The following is a 21,004-nucleotide window of genomic DNA, read 5'->3' on the forward strand; positions in this document are numbered from 1 at the left end:
CTGACGTTTAGAGAATACCACCCACTTTCTTTCATCGACTTGAATTACGAACTCGAGCAAAATATAGTAAATAAAGCTCAGTATTTATTTCATGGTCTTGATCTTTGCAAATACTTTTCAAGAAACAAATTGCTTGTTTTTTTTCATTTGGTCGTCCAATTGGCAAATAAGAAAATAAGAAAATCGACTTTTCATATGAAAATACACGCATCTTCATATTTAAAAAAAAAAACATCACATCGAAAGATGAACAGTACTAATTAGTTAACACAATCAAGTACGTAATTTTTTATGCTTTTCTTGATATTACGAAAAAAATACAATTAGAAAAAATTACAATCATGTCTACATGACAGTTTTGCAATTATACATGGTCTTTTATTATACGGTGCTAAGACAATTTCTGTTTTATTCAATATGTTCTCCCTCATAGAGGGTGAGCCGATCCCGGAGGTACTGCAATACCGGGTCAACCCGTGGCGGGAGCAGTGCAAGCACTGTATTCCCACCGTATGCCAAAAATCAGTTTAATATTCTGGGGTCCATTTGAACCCGTATCAGATATTAAGCTGATAAGAACAGATACTACACTTTGATCTTAGCCAAAAGGCCGAGAAGCGATAATGTTACAAGGATTACTGCCCAAAATAACCACTGAGGTTCAACACATTTCCGGTGGTGTACGAAGAATACTCATATCACTCAAAACATTCAAGAAATGCTATAAAATATTGAGTTGTTCATTTTTCCAGACGCGACCACTTGATGCTTATAAAGTTCATTTTCATTTGTTTTATTATGCTCATACTGTATTAAGGGAGATACAATTTACGCTGAAGGCGTTGCAAATTTTACTCTCGTTATCACACTAGGTCCTTTTTTTTCAGAATATGGCTTTGCCACGCCACCTGACGACAAAAGCTCTGAACGATAATTAATCATGATTAAATAACAATAACTAAAAGAATGCAATACGATCATAAAGTCATGACACATCCTCAAATTGACCAACCTCACTTTCACAATTTATTTTGCCATACAAGCAGATGATTTAAGGACACGAATACCTGGAATTATTATTAAGATTTATCTCTTTAGATTTTCAAGAATTTAAATTTGTTTTATCATCTCAACCACTCTGAACACGCTAGTTTCCTTCCGCTATTTCACATGGATTTAACGGAAACGGTCCTCAATGACTGTGTTTGATGCTGTCGAGACAGCTACACTCACAGCCTGTTTCACGCTCAGAAACCAGCGTCTTAACTCGTCATCGTGGGTTGAAAGGAGACAAGTTTCTGGTGGGAAACAAGTCAAGATATACTACAGAAATGATCCTGTGAAGTATGATCTTAAATGCAATGCTATTTTGCAGAACTCTAAATAAGGTTTGTACGATCAATGAGCTTTGGCGTAAATTACAGTGCATAGATCGATATTTCGGAATATTAAATTGAGATTTGCAATACTTGACGCACACAGTACATACATTGTCAGGTCTTGCATTTTGTTCATTTATTGAAACACCGAGAAGCTCTTTAATAGTTATAGAACAAGTGACGAGACCAATTTTGGACACAATAAAGAATCCGCGTGCTCATCAAATCAATTTATTACAGTAATGTATTATCGATTGAGAGCCCATTTATCAGCTGGGTGTTTGGCGTGCACCTATAATCCTTCTTCGGGGAGGCTTGGTAGAGTGGATGGCTTGAGTTTAGGAGCCCTGTTTCGTGATACCGCATGTTGATCAGGTGCCCGCACTAAGCTTGACATCAGCATGGATCTGCTAGAGGAATCTAGTAGGTGCAGGTTAGCTAAGGAGGAGCGTAGTGGGTCAGGAGGGAAACCTAGCAGCCAAAAGTTCCCGTGTTCGGCAGTAGTGGGATCGTGCCAGTGAGTGGGCGTCATGCAACAGCCTCAACAAAATAGCCAAACCTCTATCTTTTTTTTTGTCGTTAAAACTACCGAGATCAAACAAACATGCGTTCTACAATATATGGTATCATTAATCAAAGTCCCAGCAATACCCTTTTCAACTAATACCTAAAGAATACATTATATTCCATGTCTCATCTAACTTGGGGAGCAAAAATAAAATTACACCATGCCAACAGCATCCCGTATTCCCAAGCGGTCACCCATCCAAGTACTAACGGGACCCGACATAGCTTAACTTCCGGGAGCTGACGAGACCGGGTGAGTTCTATGTGGTATGGCCGTTGACATCAATTCAGTCGCCATTACCCGACCATATTCGCCTCTAAATCTAGTTCTAATGCTTGCTTACTTTCTGTTCGAAATACACACCAACCTTAGCCAAACAAACGAGGACATATAAGTACATTTGTCAATGGACAACCGAATATAAAATTTGATAATATTTCCAAACGCCACTATTTTTGGCTAACTGTCATTTTTAATTTTCTCGTTCCGGGGATGTCCGATCAATGAGCCAACAATCCAAGTGTCATAAGGCTAACGATTGCTTCCCTTACTTAGCTTGCGTTGCATAAGGATCTCAGAGTCAGAGAGATTAGATAGAGCTGCCCGAAGAAACCACCAACGTACAAGCCTCTCGGCTGTGCCGTGCGCTTCGCGCTTTACTTAGCTTGCGTTGCATAAGGATCTCAGAGCCAGAGAGATTAGATAGAGCTGCCCGAAGAAACCACCAACGTACAAGCCTCTCGGCAGGAGGGAAACCTAGCAGCCAAAAGTTCCCGTGTTCGGCAGTAGTGGGATCGTGCCAGTGAGTGGGCGTCATGCAACAGCCTCAACAAAATAGCCAAACCTCTATCTTTTTTTTTGTCGTTAAAACTACCGAGATCAAACAAACATGCGTTCTACAATATATGGTATCATTAATCAAAGTCCCAGCAATACCCTTTTCAACTAATACCTAAAGAATACATTATATTCCATGTCTCATCTAACTTGGGGAGCAAAAATAAAATTACACCATGCCAACAGCATCCCGTATTCCCAAGCGGTCACCCATCCAAGTACTAACGGGACCCGACATAGCTTAACTTCCGGGAGCTGACGAGACCGGGTGAGTTCTATGTGGTATGGCCGTTGACATCAATTCAGTCGCCATTACCCGACCATATTCGCCTCTAAATCTAGTTCTAATGCTTGCTTACTTTCTGTTCGAAATACACACCAACCTTAGCCAAACAAACGAGGACATATAAGTACATTTGTCAATGGACAACCGAATATAAAATTTGATAATATTTCCAAACGCCACTATTTTTGGCTAACTGTCATTTTTAATTTTCTCGTTCCGGGGATGTCCGATCAATGAGCCAACAATCCAAGTGTCATAAGGCTAACGATTGCTTCCCTTACTTAGCTTGCGTTGCATAAGGATCTCAGAGTCAGAGAGATTAGATAGAGCTGCCCGAAGAAACCACCAACGTACAAGCCTCTCGGCTGTGCCGTGCGCTTCGCGCTTTACTTAGCTTGCGTTGCATAAGGATCTCAGAGCCAGAGAGATTAGATAGAGCTGCCCGAAGAAACCACCAACGTACAAGCCTCTCGGCAGGAGGGAAACCTAGCAGCCAAAAGTTCCCGTGTTCGGCAGTAGTGGGATCGTGCCAGTGAGTGGGCGTCATGCAACAGCCTCAACAAAATAGCCAAACCTCTATCTTTTTTTTTGTCGTTAAAACTACCGAGATCAAACAAACATGCGTTCTACAATATATGGTATCATTAATCAAAGTCCCAGCAATACCCTTTTCAACTAATACCTAAAGAATACATTATATTCCATGTCTCATCTAACTTGGGGAGCAAAAATAAAATTACACCATGCCAACAGCATCCCGTATTCCCAAGCGGTCACCCATCCAAGTACTAACGGGACCCGACATAGCTTAACTTCCGGGAGCTGACGAGACCGGGTGAGTTCTATGTGGTATGGCCGTTGACATCAATTCAGTCGCCATTACCCGACCATATTCGCCTCTAAATCTAGTTCTAATGCTTGCTTACTTTCTGTTCGAAATACACACCAACCTTAGCCAAACAAACGAGGACATATAAGTACATTTGTCAATGGACAACCGAATATAAAATTTGATAATATTTCCAAACGCCACTATTTTTGGCTAACTGTCATTTTTAATTTTCTCGTTCCGGGGATGTCCGATCAATGAGCCAACAATCCAAGTGTCATAAGGCTAACGATTGCTTCCCTTACTTAGCTTGCGTTGCATAAGGATCTCAGAGTCAGAGAGATTAGATAGAGCTGCCCGAAGAAACCACCAACGTACAAGCCTCTCGGCTGTGCCGTGCGCTTCGCGCTTTACTTAGCTTGCGTTGCATAAGGATCTCAGAGCCAGAGAGATTAGATAGAGCTGCCCGAAGAAACCACCAACGTACAAGCCTCTCGGCTGTGCCGTGCGCTTCGCGCACGGCGTTTCAAATATCTTTCAGCAACAAAGAGGTTGGAGGACGTCTAGTAGCCTCTCGGCTGTGCCGTGCGCTTCGCGCACGGCGTTTCAAATATCTTTCAGCAACAAAGAGGTTGGAGGACGTCTAGTAGGCAATATCCAGTAAAAAATACGTTCCTTCCATTTTCAACTAATGCCAAAATAATACATTGTAGTCCATGTAGTATCACCCATCTTGGGAAGCACTTCAATTCAATTGGATTCACAAAAATAAAATAATTCCATGCCAACAGCATCCCGTATTCCCAAGCGGTCACCCATCCAAGTACTAACGGGACCCGACATAGCTTAACTTCCGGGAGCTGACGAGACCGGGTGAGTTCTATGTGGTATGGCCGTTGACATTAAACTAGACGCAATTACCCGACCATATTCGCCTCTAATCTATTACTTGTGCTTGAGATTTATCTTTTTGAAATACACACTAATCTTACCAAAACCACCGAAAAACTATCAGTTTGTCATTTTACAAATGTTGTCAGTATGTAGTAGTAGAATATCTTTGTTTCCGCATACAGACGTTTTTAATTTTTCATTTATTCAAAGTGCCCAATCAGAAGACCGGGCGTTAAAAAAATAAGTCATATAGACTCATCAATGCTCCTAACCACGGAAATCTTTAGTAAAAGGCGAAAGATTTATCCGGGTATTGATTAGAAACCAGAGTAAATAACAGTGGTATGCCTTGTATTTATATTCATTTCAAAATTTTGAAGTGCGCTTGTAAGGTTTTTTTTCGAAACATGCGTTTACATATCAAAATCCTTGTGCAATTCTTTATCAATGGGTACAGTTATTTTAAAGTAAATATCATGTATAAAGCTCGTTAACATGTTTTTGAACGAAACAGTTGTGCGCAGTGTTATTTTTGAAAAAAATGAACGATCTTTATGGTACAAGCCCAACACGTAGGTGGTGGGATCAGATGTTTACCCCGACATTCACCCTACAGCGGTTAACAATTTATTGAACTTCCCCTTTAAACATGGTGGAATCTTTTCACCTTGTCATTTGGAATCACCTTTTCAAATATTTTCCCCGTGTTCACAATGTTCCAACTGACTGATATTAATGGCCTTCAGCGAACGAATTAATCAGCCTTGTCTGACGTGCAATACCAACTAAATGGAAACAAAAATCACTTATACGATTTCACTTTCACCGTTTAATGTTATAAACACACTATGCAACACTCCAATTTTTCTAACTGACTGTAATTTTTTTTTTCTTGTACGCTGAAATGCTCCTGATGGAGCTATCAAAAATTGCCGACGACAAAGATTATTTCACTTCATCGTGGCGGGGTATTGGTTAAAGTTTTCAACTAGCAATAATCACACCTCGGGAGACCCTCATTGGTTATGATATTGCCACTGCGCAAAGCTAAATTATAATCAGAAAAGCAAGTCTACTTAAGCATTTGCTGAATTCGTTCTGCTTGGACGTGTTGGACCAACAATTTCGTTCAGAAATATTCATTTAGATTACCCTAGGCAAATTTTAATTTCCATCTCCCATTGGACTAATACCAACAGGGGACAGTTCATTACATACATGAAATAATTTTTGTCTTAATATCGGGTCAAATACTTGAAATTCTGTAAATGTGTATTTTTCTTCCATACATTTCAACAACTTCCTGCACACACAAAAAAAGGGAGGGGGAATTTCAGGTTTTCATTCCAAATTGTTTTTCACATTATGAACTATTGAAGTGAGCGAGCATTACTTTCCAACCAAACAAAATTTATAGTTAATCTGCGTGTTGACGTGAAAAATCAGTTTTCAGTGCCGTGACCAGGATTCGAACCTGGGTTACTACGGATTTATATCTAGTAGGTACCACAACGTAGGGTCCTAACCACTAGACGATCACGGCCAATCCATTGGCCATGATGATTTATATTAAAATAGCTAAACATGAATTTCATTACTTTGTTGTTTCTTCCCAGAAAGAAAATCTGATGCTTCGCGTATTACCAAGCGGTCAACCCTACCGTTTACTAACGGGACCAGATTTAGTTCAACTTCCGGCAGATGACAAGAATTTTTCTTACATTTATAGTGTGTTCAGGGAACGGCGCGAACGCAGTCCCCCACTACCAAAAATTGTACTCCCGAGTTAATCACATTTGGATTAATCGCAAGGGTCAGCCCATCCTTAGTGCAATGGAAAGGCCTCGCCCTGGAGGAACCACCTTGGTGATCATGGTTGCCTCTGAGCCAGGTAAGTATGATTGTGGATGCTTTTTCACTTTGTTTAATACTTTGTATACAGCAGAACAATATTGACAAAGAGTGTTCAAGTATTTGACTGACGTTTAGAGAATACCACCCACTTTCTTTCATCGACTTGAATTACGAACTCGAGCAAAATATAGTAAATAAAGCTCAGTATTTATTTCATGGTCTTGATCTTTGCAAATACTTTTCAAGAAACAAATTGCTTGTTTTTTTTCATTTGGTCGTCCAATTGGCAAATAAGAAAATAAGAAAATCGACTTTTCATATGAAAATACACGCATCTTCATATTTAAAAAAAAAAACATCACATCGAAAGATGAACAGTACTAATTAGTTAACACAATCAAGTACGTAATTTTTTATGCTTTTCTTGATATTACGAAAAAAATACAATTAGAAAAAATTACAATCATGTCTACATGACAGTTTTGCAATTATACATGGTCTTTTATTATACGGTGCTAAGACAATTTCTGTTTTATTCAATATGTTCTCCCTCATAGAGGGTGAGCCGATCCCGGAGGTACTGCAATACCGGGTCAACCCGTGGCGGGAGCAGTGCAAGCACTGTATTCCCACCGTATGCCAAAAATCAGTTTAATATTCTGGGGTCCATTTGAACCCGTATCAGATATTAAGCTGATAAGAACAGATACTACACTTTGATCTTAGCCAAAAGGCCGAGAAGCGATAATGTTACAAGGATTACTGCCCAAAATAACCACTGAGGTTCAACACATTTCCGGTGGTGTACGAAGAATACTCATATCACTCAAAACATTCAAGAAATGCTATAAAATATTGAGTTGTTCATTTTTCCAGACGCGACCACTTGATGCTTATAAAGTTCATTTTCATTTGTTTTATTATGCTCATACTGTATTAAGGGAGATACAATTTACGCTGAAGGCGTTGCAAATTTTACTCTCGTTATCACACTAGGTCCTTTTTTTTCAGAATATGGCTTTGCCACGCCACCTGACGACAAAAGCTCTGAACGATAATTAATCATGATTAAATAACAATAACTAAAAGAATGCAATACGATCATAAAGTCATGACACATCCTCAAATTGACCAACCTCACTTTCACAATTTATTTTGCCATACAAGCAGATGATTTAAGGACACGAATACCTGGAATTATTATTAAGATTTATCTCTTTAGATTTTCAAGAATTTAAATTTGTTTTATCATCTCAACCACTCTGAACACGCTAGTTTCCTTCCGCTATTTCACATGGATTTAACGGAAACGGTCCTCAATGACTGTGTTTGATGCTGTCGAGACAGCTACACTCACAGCCTGTTTCACGCTCAGAAACCAGCGTCTTAACTCGTCATCGTGGGTTGAAAGGAGACAAGTTTCTGGTGGGAAACAAGTCAAGATATACTACAGAAATGATCCTGTGAAGTATGATCTTAAATGCAATGCTATTTTGCAGAACTCTAAATAAGGTTTGTACGATCAATGAGCTTTGGCGTAAATTACAGTGCATAGATCGATATTTCGGAATATTAAATTGAGATTTGCAATACTTGACGCACACAGTACATACATTGTCAGGTCTTGCATTTTGTTCATTTATTGAAACACCGAGAAGCTCTTTAATAGTTATAGAACAAGTGACGAGACCAATTTTGGACACAATAAAGAATCCGCGTGCTCATCAAATCAATTTATTACAGTAATGTATTATCGATTGAGAGCCCATTTATCAGCTGGGTGTTTGGCGTGCACCTATAATCCTTCTTCGGGGAGGCTTGGTAGAGTGGATGGCTTGAGTTTAGGAGCCCTGTTTCGTGATACCGCATGTTGATCAGGTGCCCGCACTAAGCTTGACATCAGCATGGATCTGCTAGAGGAATCTAGTAGGTGCAGGTTAGCTAAGGAGGAGCGTAGTGGGTCAGGAGGGAAACCTAGCAGCCAAAAGTTCCCGTGTTCGGCAGTAGTGGGATCGTGCCAGTGAGTGGGCGTCATGCAACAGCCTCAACAAAATAGCCAAACCTCTATCTTTTTTTTTGTCGTTAAAACTACCGAGATCAAACAAACATGCGTTCTACAATATATGGTATCATTAATCAAAGTCCCAGCAATACCCTTTTCAACTAATACCTAAAGAATACATTATATTCCATGTCTCATCTAACTTGGGGAGCAAAAATAAAATTACACCATGCCAACAGCATCCCGTATTCCCAAGCGGTCACCCATCCAAGTACTAACGGGACCCGACATAGCTTAACTTCCGGGAGCTGACGAGACCGGGTGAGTTCTATGTGGTATGGCCGTTGACATCAATTCAGTCGCCATTACCCGACCATATTCGCCTCTAAATCTAGTTCTAATGCTTGCTTACTTTCTGTTCGAAATACACACCAACCTTAGCCAAACAAACGAGGACATATAAGTACATTTGTCAATGGACAACCGAATATAAAATTTGATAATATTTCCAAACGCCACTATTTTTGGCTAACTGTCATTTTTAATTTTCTCGTTCCGGGGATGTCCGATCAATGAGCCAACAATCCAAGTGTCATAAGGCTAACGATTGCTTCCCTTACTTAGCTTGCGTTGCATAAGGATCTCAGAGTCAGAGAGATTAGATAGAGCTGCCCGAAGAAACCACCAACGTACAAGCCTCTCGGCTGTGCCGTGCGCTTCGCGCTTTACTTAGCTTGCGTTGCATAAGGATCTCAGAGCCAGAGAGATTAGATAGAGCTGCCCGAAGAAACCACCAACGTACAAGCCTCTCGGCAGGAGGGAAACCTAGCAGCCAAAAGTTCCCGTGTTCGGCAGTAGTGGGATCGTGCCAGTGAGTGGGCGTCATGCAACAGCCTCAACAAAATAGCCAAACCTCTATCTTTTTTTTTGTCGTTAAAACTACCGAGATCAAACAAACATGCGTTCTACAATATATGGTATCATTAATCAAAGTCCCAGCAATACCCTTTTCAACTAATACCTAAAGAATACATTATATTCCATGTCTCATCTAACTTGGGGAGCAAAAATAAAATTACACCATGCCAACAGCATCCCGTATTCCCAAGCGGTCACCCATCCAAGTACTAACGGGACCCGACATAGCTTAACTTCCGGGAGCTGACGAGACCGGGTGAGTTCTATGTGGTATGGCCGTTGACATCAATTCAGTCGCCATTACCCGACCATATTCGCCTCTAAATCTAGTTCTAATGCTTGCTTACTTTCTGTTCGAAATACACACCAACCTTAGCCAAACAAACGAGGACATATAAGTACATTTGTCAATGGACAACCGAATATAAAATTTGATAATATTTCCAAACGCCACTATTTTTGGCTAACTGTCATTTTTAATTTTCTCGTTCCGGGGATGTCCGATCAATGAGCCAACAATCCAAGTGTCATAAGGCTAACGATTGCTTCCCTTACTTAGCTTGCGTTGCATAAGGATCTCAGAGTCAGAGAGATTAGATAGAGCTGCCCGAAGAAACCACCAACGTACAAGCCTCTCGGCTGTGCCGTGCGCTTCGCGCTTTACTTAGCTTGCGTTGCATAAGGATCTCAGAGCCAGAGAGATTAGATAGAGCTGCCCGAAGAAACCACCAACGTACAAGCCTCTCGGCAGGAGGGAAACCTAGCAGCCAAAAGTTCCCGTGTTCGGCAGTAGTGGGATCGTGCCAGTGAGTGGGCGTCATGCAACAGCCTCAACAAAATAGCCAAACCTCTATCTTTTTTTTTGTCGTTAAAACTACCGAGATCAAACAAACATGCGTTCTACAATATATGGTATCATTAATCAAAGTCCCAGCAATACCCTTTTCAACTAATACCTAAAGAATACATTATATTCCATGTCTCATCTAACTTGGGGAGCAAAAATAAAATTACACCATGCCAACAGCATCCCGTATTCCCAAGCGGTCACCCATCCAAGTACTAACGGGACCCGACATAGCTTAACTTCCGGGAGCTGACGAGACCGGGTGAGTTCTATGTGGTATGGCCGTTGACATCAATTCAGTCGCCATTACCCGACCATATTCGCCTCTAAATCTAGTTCTAATGCTTGCTTACTTTCTGTTCGAAATACACACCAACCTTAGCCAAACAAACGAGGACATATAAGTACATTTGTCAATGGACAACCGAATATAAAATTTGATAATATTTCCAAACGCCACTATTTTTGGCTAACTGTCATTTTTAATTTTCTCGTTCCGGGGATGTCCGATCAATGAGCCAACAATCCAAGTGTCATAAGGCTAACGATTGCTTCCCTTACTTAGCTTGCGTTGCATAAGGATCTCAGAGTCAGAGAGATTAGATAGAGCTGCCCGAAGAAACCACCAACGTACAAGCCTCTCGGCTGTGCCGTGCGCTTCGCGCTTTACTTAGCTTGCGTTGCATAAGGATCTCAGAGCCAGAGAGATTAGATAGAGCTGCCCGAAGAAACCACCAACGTACAAGCCTCTCGGCAGGAGGGAAACCTAGCAGCCAAAAGTTCCCGTGTTCGGCAGTAGTGGGATCGTGCCAGTGAGTGGGCGTCATGCAACAGCCTCAACAAAATAGCCAAACCTCTATCTTTTTTTTTGTCGTTAAAACTACCGAGATCAAACAAACATGCGTTCTACAATATATGGTATCATTAATCAAAGTCCCAGCAATACCCTTTTCAACTAATACCTAAAGAATACATTATATTCCATGTCTCATCTAACTTGGGGAGCAAAAATAAAATTACACCATGCCAACAGCATCCCGTATTCCCAAGCGGTCACCCATCCAAGTACTAACGGGACCCGACATAGCTTAACTTCCGGGAGCTGACGAGACCGGGTGAGTTCTATGTGGTATGGCCGTTGACATCAATTCAGTCGCCATTACCCGACCATATTCGCCTCTAAATCTAGTTCTAATGCTTGCTTACTTTCTGTTCGAAATACACACCAACCTTAGCCAAACAAACGAGGACATATAAGTACATTTGTCAATGGACAACCGAATATAAAATTTGATAATATTTCCAAACGCCACTATTTTTGGCTAACTGTCATTTTTAATTTTCTCGTTCCGGGGATGTCCGATCAATGAGCCAACAATCCAAGTGTCATAAGGCTAACGATTGCTTCCCTTACTTAGCTTGCGTTGCATAAGGATCTCAGAGTCAGAGAGATTAGATAGAGCTGCCCGAAGAAACCACCAACGTACAAGCCTCTCGGCTGTGCCGTGCGCTTCGCGCTTTACTTAGCTTGCGTTGCATAAGGATCTCAGAGCCAGAGAGATTAGATAGAGCTGCCCGAAGAAACCACCAACGTACAAGCCTCTCGGCTGTGCCGTGCGCTTCGCGCACGGCGTTTCAATATCTTTCAGCAACAAAGAGGTTGGAGGACGTCTAGTAGCCTCTCGGCTGTGCCGTGCGCTTCGCGCACGGCGTTTCAAATATCTTTCAGCAACAAAGAGGTTGGAGGACGTCTAGTAGGCAATATCCAGTAAAAAATACGTTCCTTCCATTTTCAACTAATGCCAAAATAATACATTGTAGTCCATGTAGTATCACCCATCTTGGGAAGCACTTCAATTCAATTGGATTCACAAAAATAAAATAATTCCATGCCAACAGCATCCCGTATTCCCAAGCGGTCACCCATCCAAGTACTAACGGGACCCGACATAGCTTAACTTCCGGGAGCTGACGAGACCGGTGAGTTCTATGTGGTATGGCCGTTGACATTAAACTAGACGCAATTACCCGACCATATTCGCCTCTAATCTATTACTTGTGCTTGAGATTTATCTTTTTGAAATACACACTAATCTTACCAAAACCACCGAAAAACTATCAGTTTGTCATTTTACAAATGTTGTCAGTATGTAGTAGTAGAATATCTTTGTTTCCGCATACAGACGTTTTTAATTTTTCATTTATTCAAAGTGCCCAATCAGAAGACCGGGCGTTAAAAAAATAAGTCATATAGACTCATCAATGCTCCTAACCACGGAAATCTTTAGTAAAAGGCGAAAGATTTATCCGGGTATTGATTAGAAACCAGAGTAAATAACAGTGGTATGCCTTGTATTTATATTCATTTCAAAATTTTGAAGTGCGCTTGTAAGGTTTTTTTTCGAAACATGCGTTTACATATCAAAATCCTTGTGCAATTCTTTATCAATGGGTACAGTTATTTTAAAGTAAATATCATGTATAAAGCTCGTTAACATGTTTTTGAACGAAACAGTTGTGCGCAGTGTTATTTTTGAAAAAAATGAACGATCTTTATGGTACAAGCCCAACACGTAGGTGGTGGGATCAGATGTTTACCCCGACATTCACCCTACAGCGGTTAACAATTTATTGAACTTCCCCTTTAAACATGGTGGAATCTTTTCACCTTGTCATTTGGAATCACCTTTTCAAATATTTTCCCCGTGTTCACAATGTTCCAACTGACTGATATTAATGGCCTTCAGCGAACGAATTAATCAGCCTTGTCTGACGTGCAATACCAACTAAATGGAAACAAAAATCACTTATACGATTTCACTTTCACCGTTTAATGTTATAAACACACTATGCAACACTCCAATTTTTCTAACTGACTGTAATTTTTTTTTTCTTGTACGCTGAAATGCTCCTGATGGAGCTATCAAAAATTGCCGACGACAAAGATTATTTCACTTCATCGTGGCGGGGTATTGGTTAAAGTTTTCAACTAGCAATAATCACACCTCGGGAGACCCTCATTGGTTATGATATTGCCACTGCGCAAAGCTAAATTATAATCAGAAAAGCAAGTCTACTTAAGCATTTGCTGAATTCGTTCTGCTTGGACGTGTTGGACCAACAATTTCGTTCAGAAATATTCATTTAGATTACCCTAGGCAAATTTTAATTTCCATCTCCATTGGACTAATACCAACAGGGGACAGTTCATTACATACATGAAATAATTTTTGTCTTAATATCGGGTCAAATACTTGAAATTCTGTAAATGTGTATTTTTCTTCCATACATTTCAACAACTTCCTGCACACACAAAAAAAGGGAGGGGGAATTTCAGGTTTTCATTCCAAATTGTTTTTCACATTATGAACTATTGAAGTGAGCGAGCATTACTTTCCAACCAAACAAAATTTATAGTTAATCTGCGTGTTGACGTGAAAAATCAGTTTTCAGTGCCGTGACCAGGATTCGAACCTGGGTTACTACGGATTTATATCTAGTAGGTACCACAACGTAGGGTCCTAACCACTAGACGATCACGGCCAATCCATTGGCCATGATGATTTATATTAAAATAGCTAAACATGAATTTCATTACTTTGTTGTTTCTTCCCAGAAAGAAAATCTGATGCTTCGCGTATTACCAAGCGGTCAACCCTACCGTTTACTAACGGGACCAGATTTAGTTCAACTTCCGGCAGATGACAAGAATTTTTCTTACATTTATAGTGTGTTCAGGGAACGGCGCGAACGCAGTCCCCCACTACCAAAAATTGTACTCCCGAGTTAATCACATTTGGATTAATCGCAAGGGTCAGCCCATCCTTAGTGCAATGGAAAGGCCTCGCCCTGGAGGAACCACCTTGGTGATCATGGTTGCCTCTGAGCCAGGTAAGTATGATTGTGGATGCTTTTTCACTTTGTTTAATACTTTGTATACAGCAGAACAATATTGACAAAGAGTGTTCAAGTATTTGACTGACGTTTAGAGAATACCACCCACTTTCTTTCATCGACTTGAATTACGAACTCGAGCAAAATATAGTAAATAAAGCTCAGTATTTATTTCATGGTCTTGATCTTTGCAAATACTTTTCAAGAAACAAATTGCTTGTTTTTTTTTCATTTGGTCGTCCAATTGGCAAATAAGAAAATAAGAAAATCGACTTTTCATATGAAAATACACGCATCTTCATATTTAAAAAAAAAAACATCACATCGAAAGATGAACAGTACTAATTAGTTAACACAATCAAGTACGTAATTTTTTATGCTTTTCTTGATATTACGAAAAAAAATACAATTAGAAAAAATTACAATCATGTCTACATGACAGTTTTGCAATTATACATGGTCTTTTATTATACGGTGCTAAGACAATTTCTGTTTTATTCAATATGTTCTCCCTCATAGAGGGTGAGCCGATCCCGGAGGTACTGCAATACCGGGTCAACCCGTGGCGGGAGCAGTGCAAGCACTGTATTCCCACCGTATGCCAAAAATCAGTTTAATATTCTGGGGTCCATTTGAACCCGTATCAGATATTAAGCTGATAAGAACAGATACTACACTTTGATCTTAGCCAAAAGGCCGAGAAGCGATAATGTTACAAGGATTACTGCCCAAAATAACCACTGAGGTTCAACACATTTCCGGTGGTGTACGAAGAATACTCATATCACTCAAAACATTCAAGAAATGCTATAAAATATTGAGTTGTTCATTTTTCCAGACGCGACCACTTGATGCTTATAAAGTTCATTTTCATTTGTTTTATTATGCTCATACTGTATTAAGGGAGATACAATTTACGCTGAAGGCGTTGCAAATTTTACTCTCGTTATCACACTAGGTCCTTTTTTTTCAGAATATGGCTTTGCCACGCCACCTGACGACAAAAGCTCTGAACGATAATTAATCATGATTAAATAACAATAACTAAAAGAATGCAATACGATCATAAAGTCATGACACATCCTCAAATTGACCAACCTCACTTTCACAATTTATTTTGCCATACAAGCAGATGATTTAAGGACACGAATACCTGGAATTATTATTAAGATTTATCTCTTTAGATTTTCAAGAATTTAAATTTGTTTTATCATCTCAACCACTCTGAACACGCTAGTTTCCTTCCGCTATTTCACATGGATTTAACGGAAACGGTCCTCAATGACTGTGTTTGATGCTGTCGAGACAGCTACACTCACAGCCTGTTTCACGCTCAGAAACCAGCGTCTTAAACTCGTCATCGTGGGTTGAAAGGAGACAAGTTTCTGGTGGGAAACAAGTCAAGATATACTACAGAAATGATCCTGTGAAGTATGATCTTAAATGCAATGCTATTTTGCAGAACTCTAAATAAGGTTTGTACGATCAATGAGCTTTGGCGTAAATTACAGTGCATAGATCGATATTTCGGAATATTAAATTGAGATTTGCAATACTTGACGCACACAGTACATACATTGTCAGGTCTTGCATTTTGTTCATTTATTGAAACACCGAGAAGCTCTTTAATAGTTATAGAACAAGTGACGAGACCAATTTTGGACACAATAAAGAATCCGCGTGCTCATCAAATCAATTTATTACAGTAATGTATTATCGATTGAGAGCCCATTTATCAGCTGGGTGTTTGGCGTGCACCTATAATCCTTCTTCGGGGAGGCTTGGTAGAGTGGATGGCTTGAGTTTAGGAGCCCTGTTTCGTGATACCGCATGTTGATCAGGTGCCCGCACTAAGCTTGACATCAGCATGGATCTGCTAGAGGAATCTAGTAGGTGCAGGTTAGCTAAGGAGGAGCGTAGTGGGTCAGGAGGGAAACCTAGCAGCCAAAAGTTCCCGTGTTCGGCAGTAGTGGGATCGTGCCAGTGAGTGGGCGTCATGCAACAGCCTCAACAAAATAGCCAAACCTCTATCTTTTTTTTTGTCGTTAAAACTACCGAGATCAAACAAACATGCGTTCTACAATATATGGTATCATTAATCAAAGTCCCAGCAATACCCTTTTCAACTAATACCTAAAGAATACATTATATTCCATGTCTCATCTAACTTGGGGAGCAAAAATAAAATTACACCATGCCAACAGCATCCCGTATTCCCAAGCGGTCACCCATCCAAGTACTAACGGGACCCGACATAGCTTAACTTCCGGGAGCTGACGAGACCGGGTGAGTTCTATGTGGTATGGCCGTTGACATCAATTCAGTCGCCATTACCCGACCATATTCGCCTCTAAATCTAGTTCTAATGCTTGCTTACTTTCTGTTCGAAATACACACCAACCTTAGCCAAACAAACGAGGACATATAAGTACATTTGTCAATGGACAACCGAATATAAAATTTGATAATATTTCCAAACGCCACTATTTTTGGCTAACTGTCATTTTTAATTTTCTCGTTCCGGGGATGTCCGATCAATGAGCCAACAATCCAAGTGTCATAAGGCTAACGATTGCTTCCCTTACTTAGCTTGCGTTGCATAAGGATCTCAGAGTCAGAGAGATTAGATAGAGCTGCCCGAAGAAACCACCAACGTACAAGCCTCTCGCTGTGCCGTGCGCTTCGCGCTTTACTTAGCTTGCGTTGCATAAGGATCTCAGAGCCAGAGAGATTAGATAGAGCTGCCCGAAGAAACCACCAACGTACAAGCCTCTCGGCAGGAGGGAAACCTAGCAGCCAAAAGTTCCCGTGTTCGGCAGTAGTGGGATCGTGCCAGTGAGTGGGCGTCATGCAACAGCCTCAACAAAATAGCCAAACCTCTATCTTTTTTTTTGTCGTTAAAACTACCGAGATCAAACAAACATGCGTTCTACAATATATGGTATCATTAATCAAAGTCCCAGCAATACCCTTTTCAACTAATACCTAAAGAATACATTATATTCCATGTCTCATCTAACTTGGGGAGCAAAAATAAAATTACACCATGCCAACAGCATCCCGTATTCCCAAGCGGTCACCCATCCAAGTACTAACGGGACCCGACATAGCTTAACTTCCGGGAGCTGACGAGACCGGGTGAGTTCTATGTGGTATGGCCGTTGACATCAATTCAGTCGCCATTACCCGACCATATTCGCCTCTAAATCTAGTTCTAATGCTTGCTTACTTTCTGTTCGAAATACACACCAACCTTAGCCAAACAAACGAGGACATATAAGTACATTTGTCAATGGACAACCGAATATAAAATTTGATAATATTTCCAAACGCCACTATTTTTGGCTAACTGTCATTTTTAATTTTCTCGTTCCGGGGATGTCCGATCAATGAGCCAACAATCCAAGTGTCATAAGGCTAAACGATTGCTTCCCTTACTTAGCTTGCGTTGCATAAGGATCTCAGAGTCAGAGAGATTAGATAGAGCTGCCCGAAGAAACCACCAACGTACAAGCCTCTCGGCTGTGCCGTGCGCTTCGCGCTTTACTTAGCTTGCGTTGCATAAGGATCTCAGAGCCAGAGAGATTAGATAGAGCTGCCCGAAGAAACCACCAACGTACAAGCCTCTCGGCTGTGCCGTGCGCTTCGCGCACGGCGTTTCAAATATCTTTCAGCAACAAAGAGGTTGGAGGACGTCTAGTAGCCTCTCGGCTGTGCCGTGCGCTTCGCGCACGGCGTTTCAAATATCTTTCAGCAACAAAGAGGTTGGAGGACGTCTAGTAGGCAATATCCAGTAAAAAATACGTTCCTTCCATTTTCAACTAATGCCAAAATAATACATTGTAGTCCATGTAGTATCACCCATCTTGGGAAGCACTTCAATTCAATTGGATTCACAAAATAAAATAATTCCATGCCAACAGCATCCCGTATTCCCAAGCGGTCACCCATCCAAGTACTAACGGGACCCGACATAGCTTAACTTCCGGGAGCTGACGAGACCGGGTGAGTTCTATGTGGTATGGCCGTTGACATTAAACTAGACGCAATTACCCGACCATATTCGCCTCTAATCTATTACTTGTGCTTGAGATTTATCTTTTTGAAATACACACTAATCTTACAAAACCACCGAAAAACTATCAGTTTGTCATTTTACAAATGTTGTCAGTATGTAGTAGTAGAATATCTTTGTTTCCGCATACAGACGTTTTAATTTTTCATTTATTCAAAGTGCCCAATCAGAAGACCGGGCGTTAAAAAAATAAGTCATATAGACTCATCAATGCTCCTAACCACGGAAATCTTTAGTAAAAGGCGAAAGATTATCCGGGTATTGATTAGAAACCAGAGTAAATAACAGTGGTATGCCTTGTATTTATATTCATTTCAAAATTTTGAAGTGCGCTTGTAAGGTTTTTTTTCGAAACATGCGTTTACATATCAAAATCCTTGTGCAATTCTTTATCAATGGTACAGTTATTTTAAAGTAAATATCATGTATAAAGCTCGTTAACATGTTTTTGAACGAAACAGTTGTGCGCAGTGTTATTTTTGAAAAAAAATGAACGATCTTTATGGTACAAGCCCAACACGTAGGTGGTGGGATCAGATGTTTACCCCGACATTCACCCTACAGCGGTTAACAATTTATTGAACTTCCCCTTTAAACATGGTGGAATCTTTTCACCTTGTCATTTGGAATCACCTTTTCAAATATTTTCCCCGTGTTCACAATGTTCCAACTGACTGATATTAATGGCCTTCAGCGAACGAATTAATCAGCCTTGTCTGACGTGCAATACCAACTAAATGGAAACAAAAATCACTTATACGATTTCACTTTCACCGTTTAATGTTATAAACACACTATGCAACACTCCAATTTTTCTAACTGACTGTAATTTTTTTTTTCTTGTACGCTGAAATGCTCCTGATGGAGCTATCAAAAATTGCCGACGACAAAGATTATTTCACTTCATCGTGGCGGGGTATTGGTTAAAGTTTTCAACTAGCAATAATCACACCTCGGGAGACCCTCATTGGTTATGATATTGCCACTGCGCAAAGCTAAATTATAATCAGAAAAGCAAGTCTACTTAAGCATTTGCTGAATTCGTTCTGCTTGGACGTGTTGGACCAACAATTTCGTTCAGAAATATTCATTTAGATTACCCTAGGCAAATTTTAATTTCCATCTCCCATTGGACTAATACCAACAGGGGACAGTTCATTACATACATGAAATAATTTTTGTCTTAATATCGGGTCAAATACTTGAAATTCTGTAAATGTGTATTTTTCTTCCATACATTTCAACAACTTCCTGCACACACAAAAAAAGGGAGGGGGAATTTCAGGTTTTCATTCCAAATTGTTTTTCACATTATGAACATTGAAGTGAGCGAGCATTACTTTCCAACCAAACAAAATTTATAGTTAATCTGCGTGTTGACGTGAAAAATCAGTTTTCAGTGCCCGTGACCAGGATTCGAACCTGGGTTACTACGGATTTATATCTAGTAGGTACCACAACGTAGGGTCCTAACCACTAGACGATCACGGCCAATCCATTGGCCATGATGATTTATATTAAAATAGCTAAACATGAATTTCATTACTTTGTTGTTTCTTCCCAGAAAGAAAATCTGATGCTTCGCGTATTACCAAGCGGTCAACCCTACCGTTTACTAACGGGACCAGATTTAGTTCAACTTCCGGCAGATGACAAGAATTTTTCTTACATTTATAGTGTGTTCAGGGAACGGCGCGAACGCAGTCCCCCACTACCAAAAATTGTACTCCCGAGTTAATCACATTTGGATTAATCGCAAGGGTCAGCCCATCCTTAGTGCAATGGAAAGGCCTCGCCCTGGAGGAACCACCTTGGTGATCATGGTTGCCTCTGAGCCAGGTAAGTATGATTGTGGATGCTTTTTCACTTTGTTTAATACTTTGTATACAGCAGAACAATATTGACAAAGAGTGTTCAAGTATTTGACTGACGTTTAGAGAATACCACCCACTTTCTTTCATCGACTTGAATTACGAACTCGAGCAAAATATAGTAAATAAAGCTCAGTATTTATTTCATGGTCTTGATCTTTGCAAATACTTTTCAAGAAACAAATTGCTTGTTTTTTTTCATTTGGTCGTCCAATTGGCAAATAAGAAAATAAGAAAATCGACTTTTCATATGAAAATACACGCATCTTCATATTTAAAAAAAAAAAACATCACATCGAAAGATGAACAGTACTAATTAGTTAACACAATCAAGTACGTAATTTTTTATGCTTTTCTTGATATTACGAAAAAAATACAATTAGAAAAAATTACAATCATGTCTACATGACAGTTTTGCAATTATACATGGTCTTTTATTATACGGTGCTAAGACAATTTCTGTTTTATTCAATATGTTCTCCCTCATAGAGGGTGAGCCGATCCCGGAGGTACTGCAATACCGGGTCAACCCGTGGCGGGAGCAGTGCAAGCACTGTATTCCCACCGTATGCCAAAAAATCAGTTTAATATTCTGGGGTCCATTTGAACCCGTATCAGATATTAAGCTGATAAGAACAGATACTACACTTTGATCTTAGCCAAAAGGCCGAGAAGCGATAATGTTACAAGGATTACTGCCCAAAATAACCACTGAGGTTCAACACATTTCCGGTGGTGTACGAAGAATAC

At 40.1% G+C, this 21,004-nt stretch overlaps 27 non-coding genes and 1 pseudogene across 27 annotated transcripts; all 28 read right to left on the reverse strand.

Moving 5' to 3' along the window:
• Positions 1-431: 431 nt before the first annotated feature.
• LOC124319749 lies at positions 432-622 on the reverse strand. Its single transcript, XR_006913442.1, has one exon. It is a non-coding gene; the product is annotated as a U2 spliceosomal RNA (small nuclear RNA).
• A 510-nt stretch (positions 623-1,132) lies between these two features.
• Positions 1,133-1,354, reverse strand: LOC124319675. Its single transcript, XR_006913374.1, has one exon. It is a non-coding gene; the product is annotated as a small nucleolar RNA U3 (small nucleolar RNA).
• A 754-nt stretch (positions 1,355-2,108) lies between these two features.
• LOC124319711 lies at positions 2,109-2,227 on the reverse strand. Its single transcript, XR_006913412.1, has one exon. It is a non-coding gene; the product is annotated as a 5S ribosomal RNA (ribosomal RNA).
• Positions 2,228-2,961: 734 nt separating this feature from the next.
• Positions 2,962-3,080, reverse strand: LOC124319713. The gene has a single exon (XR_006913413.1). It is a non-coding gene; the product is annotated as a 5S ribosomal RNA (ribosomal RNA).
• Positions 3,081-3,814: 734 nt separating this feature from the next.
• LOC124319714 lies at positions 3,815-3,933 on the reverse strand. Its single transcript, XR_006913414.1, has one exon. It is a non-coding gene; the product is annotated as a 5S ribosomal RNA (ribosomal RNA).
• Positions 3,934-4,681: 748 nt separating this feature from the next.
• Positions 4,682-4,800, reverse strand: LOC124319715. The gene has a single exon (XR_006913415.1). It is a non-coding gene; the product is annotated as a 5S ribosomal RNA (ribosomal RNA).
• A 203-nt stretch (positions 4,801-5,003) lies between these two features.
• LOC124319695 lies at positions 5,004-5,126 on the reverse strand. The gene has a single exon (XR_006913396.1). It is a non-coding gene; the product is annotated as a U5 spliceosomal RNA (small nuclear RNA).
• Positions 5,127-5,700: 574 nt separating this feature from the next.
• LOC124319682 lies at positions 5,701-5,842 on the reverse strand. Its single transcript, XR_006913382.1, has one exon. It is a non-coding gene; the product is annotated as a U4 spliceosomal RNA (small nuclear RNA).
• Positions 5,843-6,528: 686 nt separating this feature from the next.
• On the reverse strand, positions 6,529-6,692 carry LOC124319738. Its single transcript, XR_006913432.1, has one exon. It is a non-coding gene; the product is annotated as a U1 spliceosomal RNA (small nuclear RNA).
• Positions 6,693-7,202: 510 nt separating this feature from the next.
• LOC124319750 lies at positions 7,203-7,393 on the reverse strand. Its single transcript, XR_006913443.1, has one exon. It is a non-coding gene; the product is annotated as a U2 spliceosomal RNA (small nuclear RNA).
• Positions 7,394-7,903: 510 nt separating this feature from the next.
• Positions 7,904-8,125, reverse strand: LOC124319676. Its single transcript, XR_006913375.1, has one exon. It is a non-coding gene; the product is annotated as a small nucleolar RNA U3 (small nucleolar RNA).
• Positions 8,126-8,879: 754 nt separating this feature from the next.
• Positions 8,880-8,998, reverse strand: LOC124319716. The gene has a single exon (XR_006913416.1). It is a non-coding gene; the product is annotated as a 5S ribosomal RNA (ribosomal RNA).
• Positions 8,999-9,732: 734 nt separating this feature from the next.
• Positions 9,733-9,851, reverse strand: LOC124319717. Its single transcript, XR_006913418.1, has one exon. It is a non-coding gene; the product is annotated as a 5S ribosomal RNA (ribosomal RNA).
• A 734-nt stretch (positions 9,852-10,585) lies between these two features.
• Positions 10,586-10,704, reverse strand: LOC124319718. The gene has a single exon (XR_006913419.1). It is a non-coding gene; the product is annotated as a 5S ribosomal RNA (ribosomal RNA).
• Positions 10,705-11,438: 734 nt separating this feature from the next.
• On the reverse strand, positions 11,439-11,557 carry LOC124319719. The gene has a single exon (XR_006913420.1). It is a non-coding gene; the product is annotated as a 5S ribosomal RNA (ribosomal RNA).
• Positions 11,558-12,304: 747 nt separating this feature from the next.
• Positions 12,305-12,422, reverse strand: LOC124319728 (annotated as a pseudogene).
• A 203-nt stretch (positions 12,423-12,625) lies between these two features.
• LOC124319697 lies at positions 12,626-12,748 on the reverse strand. The gene has a single exon (XR_006913398.1). It is a non-coding gene; the product is annotated as a U5 spliceosomal RNA (small nuclear RNA).
• Positions 12,749-13,322: 574 nt separating this feature from the next.
• Positions 13,323-13,464, reverse strand: LOC124319683. Its single transcript, XR_006913383.1, has one exon. It is a non-coding gene; the product is annotated as a U4 spliceosomal RNA (small nuclear RNA).
• A 685-nt stretch (positions 13,465-14,149) lies between these two features.
• LOC124319739 lies at positions 14,150-14,313 on the reverse strand. Its single transcript, XR_006913434.1, has one exon. It is a non-coding gene; the product is annotated as a U1 spliceosomal RNA (small nuclear RNA).
• Positions 14,314-14,825: 512 nt separating this feature from the next.
• LOC124319751 lies at positions 14,826-15,016 on the reverse strand. The gene has a single exon (XR_006913445.1). It is a non-coding gene; the product is annotated as a U2 spliceosomal RNA (small nuclear RNA).
• Positions 15,017-15,526: 510 nt separating this feature from the next.
• LOC124319677 lies at positions 15,527-15,749 on the reverse strand. Its single transcript, XR_006913376.1, has one exon. It is a non-coding gene; the product is annotated as a small nucleolar RNA U3 (small nucleolar RNA).
• Positions 15,750-16,503: 754 nt separating this feature from the next.
• LOC124319721 lies at positions 16,504-16,622 on the reverse strand. The gene has a single exon (XR_006913422.1). It is a non-coding gene; the product is annotated as a 5S ribosomal RNA (ribosomal RNA).
• A 733-nt stretch (positions 16,623-17,355) lies between these two features.
• On the reverse strand, positions 17,356-17,474 carry LOC124319722. The gene has a single exon (XR_006913423.1). It is a non-coding gene; the product is annotated as a 5S ribosomal RNA (ribosomal RNA).
• Positions 17,475-18,222: 748 nt separating this feature from the next.
• LOC124319724 lies at positions 18,223-18,341 on the reverse strand. The gene has a single exon (XR_006913424.1). It is a non-coding gene; the product is annotated as a 5S ribosomal RNA (ribosomal RNA).
• A 201-nt stretch (positions 18,342-18,542) lies between these two features.
• Positions 18,543-18,664, reverse strand: LOC124319699. The gene has a single exon (XR_006913400.1). It is a non-coding gene; the product is annotated as a U5 spliceosomal RNA (small nuclear RNA).
• Positions 18,665-19,238: 574 nt separating this feature from the next.
• LOC124319686 lies at positions 19,239-19,380 on the reverse strand. The gene has a single exon (XR_006913385.1). It is a non-coding gene; the product is annotated as a U4 spliceosomal RNA (small nuclear RNA).
• A 686-nt stretch (positions 19,381-20,066) lies between these two features.
• LOC124319740 lies at positions 20,067-20,230 on the reverse strand. The gene has a single exon (XR_006913435.1). It is a non-coding gene; the product is annotated as a U1 spliceosomal RNA (small nuclear RNA).
• A 511-nt stretch (positions 20,231-20,741) lies between these two features.
• On the reverse strand, positions 20,742-20,933 carry LOC124319667. The gene has a single exon (XR_006913366.1). It is a non-coding gene; the product is annotated as a U2 spliceosomal RNA (small nuclear RNA).
• Between the last annotated feature and the right edge of the window lie 71 nt (positions 20,934-21,004).

This window comes from Daphnia pulicaria, unplaced genomic scaffold, assembly GCF_021234035.1.
Source record: "Daphnia pulicaria isolate SC F1-1A unplaced genomic scaffold, SC_F0-13Bv2 h1tg000190l, whole genome shotgun sequence".
Taxonomy (NCBI): domain Eukaryota; kingdom Metazoa; phylum Arthropoda; class Branchiopoda; order Diplostraca; family Daphniidae; genus Daphnia; species Daphnia pulicaria.